The sequence below is a fragment of the Tupaia chinensis genome, unplaced genomic scaffold (assembly GCF_000334495.1).
Source record: "Tupaia chinensis unplaced genomic scaffold, TupChi_1.0 Scaffold000028_1, whole genome shotgun sequence".
Lineage (NCBI taxonomy): Eukaryota > Metazoa > Chordata > Mammalia > Scandentia > Tupaiidae > Tupaia > Tupaia belangeri.
Window position 1 is genome coordinate 2,049,130 of NW_006159458.1, and position 5,977 is coordinate 2,055,106.

The 5,977-nt window shown below is 37.2% G+C and overlaps 1 pseudogene; it reads left to right on the top strand.

Annotated features, from left to right (window-relative positions):
* LOC102478208 (plakophilin-4-like) overlaps positions 1 to 3,258 on the top strand; it is a 36,856-nt pseudogene extending 33,598 nt beyond the window's left edge.
* The last annotated feature ends 2,719 nt before the right edge of the window (positions 3,259 to 5,977 follow it).

The window sequence follows — 5,977 nt, forward strand, 5'->3', positions numbered from 1 at the left end:
GGATGTTTGGACGTTTGATGGTATCTAGTATTTCTCGTAGATTAGTCTCAAATTTTTGGGCCATTTTCTCAGTCTTCGTGGTGGATTTTTCTAGGCTAGCAATTTTCTCTTCTATGTCTGAGATTCTATTTTCTCTGCGATCTAGTCCGTTTTTAATACTTTCCTATATTATAGCCTTCATCTCTAACAGTTCCATCTGATTCTTTTGTAAAGTGTGAAATTCCTCTTTTAGATCTTGCATGAATTTCCTCACCTCCTGGAACTCAACAACTTCTTTCTCCTTCCTCTTCAGCAGTTCATTGTCTCTCTTCTCTTCCATCTCTGTTAGTTTTGCCATTATGAATGTTCTGAATTCTTTATCAGACATTTCCATGAATTCCCTTGAACTGTGTGTGGATGAAGACGAGTTATCCTTTTCCCTTAGAGGAGAAGTATTTTCCTGCTTTCCCATATTTCTTGTGGTCCTGCAGCGATTTCTAGTCATCTGGTTGATGGTCAGTTTCTTCAAAACCTGGGAATTCAATCACACAAGTTTTGGGTGCTGGAGGTCAGATTATCTGTGGGAAGTCTTGATTTCTGTTTTCCCAAAATGGCTATTTTGCAGAATCCATGAGGCTGTGTCTTCAAGCTGGGTCTTTGTTTTTATAATCTGTTTGCCTCTAACAGGATCCAATTTTTCCAACTCATTGCTAGAGGACTCCGTTCTTCTGTTAGTTTTTTTTTTTTTAAGGGCATCTACAAATCAATGACTCTAGGGCAAGATGTCACTGTTTCCTGTTTTAATTCATAGCTCCTGGAAAACATGTCTTGTTTTTCTTGATTTATTGTCTTATTTTATTGGTATATATTGGGTTTTCAAGAAAGTCATGATGCATTTTTGCATAGAAAATCAGAAAAAATATGTCATGACTTTCCTAGCAACCTAATGTATCCAAATAACTTTCTAAGAAAGTGTCAGTGATAGATAAACATTTGGAATCTCCTTGGTATTTCCTTTTCTTTTTATTTTATTTACCAGAGAGTATGTATACTCACCAGAGAGAGAGATGAGAGAGAAGAGTGGGAGAAAGCAACCCTAATGGAGCATGGTCACACTCCTGTCCCTTCTTGTCTATTCCTCCATCCTGTCAGGATTTGAGAAACAAATGTAAACATGCCAACCTTCCAGGATCGGGATTCAAACTATGCAGTCAACTATGTGGAATCTGGCCCCCTTATCCACTAAGCCATGGGTAGTCTCTCCTTGGTTTGGCTTCATGAAGAAGACATGCATATGGTTTTGCACCTGACAAACAGTTTGGCTAAATATAGAATTTTGAGTTGAAAATAAGTTTAATATTGATGTTAGAAGGCTTTCTTCATTGTTGCTGCTGTGATGCTGGTACTAAATGAAATACTGTTTACTTCCCTTAGTCATTATTTCTAATAATAAATGATACAGTTTGATGAAGGAGGTGAGAGGAGAGTATATAAGAAAGACCTAAAGCAAACGGTATTATCCAAAAAAGATGATTGGAGATACTGCACTGGAATAGATATTACTTATTATCTTTGGCAATGAGAGTAAAGGGAAGAAGTTCTTAATAAGAAAGAAGATTGATGGGACCAGCAGTTAGCGTAATGGCTATGTCGCTGGACTCCCATGTAGTCTACTGCGGTTCGCGTCCTGGACCCGGTAGCTTAAAACTCACGCCGGGCGTGTGTGTGTGCGTGCCCAAGATCCCCAGAGGAGAATGGAGGAGAAGGGATTGCAGCGTGGCCATCCCCCCTGGGGGGTGATTTCTCGCTTTCTGTCTCTCTGTCTCTCTCTGTCTGTCTGTGAGCGCACATACCCTATAGCAAAAACCTCTAAAAAAAAAAAAAAAAAGATTGGGTAGAAACTCCAGATAAACTCAGCTCCTTGGCAATTTTGCTTAGTCACACTGAATTTCTTCACTGCAACACACTTTATGAAGATGATTGTTGCTCTAGAAGTTACTCCCTTAGAGAAACTGCTGCTTTTTAAAGCAGAAAATCAACAAGGCAAATAGTCTTGTTTCTCTTCAAAACACATGTGCATATGACATCCATTAGTTTTGAGATTTTTGCCACATCTGCAGGAAGGAGATAGCCTATCAGAACATAATATGAATCTCTTGCATTCTTAACAGTGCAGTGAAGAGAGAACTTATTGAATTACCATTGCAGTAGATTGCAGTGGGAACATTTTCTTCTCCTGAAAATATATACTCATATACCAATTATAACCCACACTATTGGTTATTCACATTTATTTTGCTTTATGAACCATGTAAAATGAAAAGCAATCACACTGTAATGTGGCACCCTGTGACACGGTAACGCCTGCTACCATTACAATTTCAACAAACTTGAACTGAGATTCAAATGAGTAGCATGACTCCCAGGGAAATGGTTTCATAATGGCATTTAGTGTTCTCAATTAACACAGGAAAGATTAATAGCTTTTTTTTTTCCTTTGGTGGTCTCTGTTGTAGAGGAAAAAACAAACTCCAGATAAACTCAGCTCCTTGGCAATTTTGCTTAGTCACACTGAATTTCTTCACTGCAACACACTTTATGAAGATGATTGTTGCTCTAGAAGTTACTCCCTTAGAGAAACTGCTGCTTTTTAAAGCAGAAAATCAACAAGGCAAATAGTCTTGTTTCTCTTCAAAACACATGTGCATATGACATCCATTAGTTTTGAGATTTTTGCCACATCTGCAGGAAGGAGATAGCCTATCAGAACATAATATGAATCTCTTGCATTCTTAACAGTGCAGTGAAGAGAGAACTTATTGAATTACCATTGCAGTAGATTGCAGTGGGAACATTTTCTTCTCCTGAAAATATATACTCATATACCAATTATAACCCACACTATTGGTTATTCACATTTATTTTGCTTTATGAACCATGTAAAATGAAAAGCAATCACACTGTAATGTGGCACCCTGTGACACGGTAACGCCTGCTACCATTACAATTTCAACAAACTTGAACTGAGATTCAAATGAGTAGCATGACTCCCAGGGAAATGGTTTCATAATGGCATTTAGTGTTCTCAATTAACACAGGAAAGATTAATAGCTTTTTTTTTTCCTTTGGTGGTCTCTGTTGTAGAGGAAAAAACATGAGCTGCCATTTGATTTTCCACTCAATTGCATTTACCAACTGGCAGACAGACTAAGTGGGAAAGTTCCTTCGTCCAATAGCTGGATTGGCATGGGTGTGGCCCGGGCTTGTTACCAAGGCTGATTCTCCATGATCTGGGGAGTCTACAGATATCAACTCTCTGAGCTGAGGCTCAAAGTTTTGACTAGCAAGAAATGCATTAGCTGGGAATAATTATTAGGGTTTTCTTCTTTCTCTTCTCTTGGTCTTAACTTTCTAATTAGACCTTCTGGTACATCCTTTGAGAATATCTCAAGTTTGTCTGCTCAACTACTTCCCAGCAGGGAGTAAGCTGCCTATCAAAATGGACTTGATGCTTCTAAGTTAAACACATCAGCAGAAGAGTGAGTAAAATGAACATTTTAGGAATATCACCCTGCAAAATAAAGTGATGACTGCTATGAGTGAGAAGAGTTATGATCTGCCAGAATCTTCTATTATAAGGAACAGTTTAAGCATACAGAAATGCCCCATGGCTGCTGCAGTCAAGAATCTGATCCCAGCCTGGAATTCTCTGAGGATGTTATTCATAAAGGCACAGTTAATCAAACTCAGACCTCTCTTCAGAATCTCCCTGTACAAGCCAAACTTACTGCCAGCTGAAGGAGGGTGCCAGACCAGAGAAGGTAAGCTAAAATCTGTGTGACCTGGCTTTGGAACTATAAAGTCTCAACCCATTTTAAAATGTAAAAAAAGATCTTCTCTGTGTGTGTAAATGGTTTTTATTTTATTTATTTATTTATTTATTTATTTTTACATTTACCAAATAGCTGGCTTTCTAGCCTTACAATCAGAACTATGGACTTACTTAAGAATTTTAAACCTACCTAAGTTGACACCGATTTTAATTTAATTTACCAAAAAAGAGAGGGTACTTTCTGCTTTCTTTTCCTCACCCTTTAGAGGTATTCAGAAAGAATGAGTATGGGCCAAAATCATTCTGGCTAGTATTCATGGTTACCAAGCCTAAAGAGAGGCAGTTTTCTGGATAAATGGTCTTGCCTCAAATGCCAGATGCCTGCTAAAAGTATTGCAAATTCTCAGACTTGCTCGGACTTCCTCTGCCATCACAAACAAAAATGGCAGATCTTTCAACAGAGATGCCCGTGTCTCCCCTACACACTTGGTTTCTGAGAAGTATGGTTTTGTTTATTTTTTTGCACAGCGAAATCTCTATATACCCAATGTGGGCCCACTTGGTTTTAGTTGTTTAGAACTAGCTTGGATTGATGACAGACTCCTCATTGCCATGCTGTCACCACTGGAAGGAAGAATAAATGTAAGAAGATTCAGGTTCTCTCCATTTGTACACAGCATCTGCAGACCCATGTGCTGACTCTTCTCTAAATGTCGGTCATTGTTTTCCCCTCCCAACTCAGGGATAAATTTGTCCAAGGCCCCATGAAACAAAAGCATAGTAGACCTGGTTGAGATTCTCCTTCCAAACGGGAGAAAAGCAGCACAGGTGGAGATCATGAACTTGGTCTTTACTATTTGCATTTGGTTTTGCTCTAAGTCTGTAATTCTTCTGTAAAATGGAGATAAAAATCCCTACCTCATAAGGCTGATCAACTTTTTGTGAATTAATAGGATTTGTATTTAGGGCAGTTCTTGGTTTACTGAAAAATCAAGAGGAAAGTACAGAGAATTTCTACATACTTCCTCTTCCTCTCTTATAGAGAGTTCTTATAACATATCTCTAACCTCACTAACCTGTCATTTTTAAAAGTAGTTCATATATTTATTTCTTTCATCAGTGAGTGAGAAAGAGAGCAACCCCACCAAGGTTCCCATGGTTAAACTTATACCTAAGTATTTAATTGTTGTTGTTATTGTAAATGGAATTGTTTTATAATTTCCCTTTGAATAGTGTATTATTAGCATTTAGAAATGCTAATTTTTGTATAATGATTTTGTATTATGCAAATTTACTGAATTGTTTCATTAGTTCTATCAGGTTTTGGGTGACTTCCTTAGAGTTTTCTATACGTAAGATTATGTCACCGGCAAACAGACTTCCTCCTTTCCGAATACAATGCCTTTCAATTCTTTCTCTTGACTAATTCTGTTGGCTGGAATTTCCAGTACTATATACTTAAAAGATGTGAAAATGTGTTGAGAGTGAACATCCTTGCCTCATCCTTTAACTTATGGGGAAAGCTTTCAACTTTTCACCGGTGAGAATGATTTTAGCTATGGATTCGTTACATATGGTCTTTACTGTATTGAGGTACATTGCCTTTATATTTAATCTACTGAGAGTTTTTATCATGAAATGGTGTTGAATTTTTCAGATACCTTTTCTGTATCCATTGAGATGATCATAATTTTTATCTTCCATCTTATTAATGAAGTATATTATACATATTGATTTGTGCATATGAAACCATACTTGTATCTCAAGTATAAATCCTTCCTGATTTTGGTGAATGATTCTTCAATGTGCTCTTGAATTGGGTTTGCTAATGTTTTGTACAGGACTGTTCCATCTATATTCATTAGGAATATTGGACTATAATTTTTGTCTTATACTATTTCTATCTGTCTCCATCATGGTACTATTACCTTGTAAAATGAGTTTGGAAGTATTTGGAAGAAGTTTGAGAAGAATTGGTATTAGTTCTTCAAATATTTGGTAGAATTCAGTAGTAAAGTTGTCCAATCCTAGGCTTTTCTTCAGTGGAAGACACTGTTATAACTGATTCAATCTCTTTATTCAGTATCAGTCTGGTCAGATAGTCAATTTGTTCATAATTCATGTAGGTTATGTATGACAAGGAAGTTATCCACTTCTCTCTTTTTC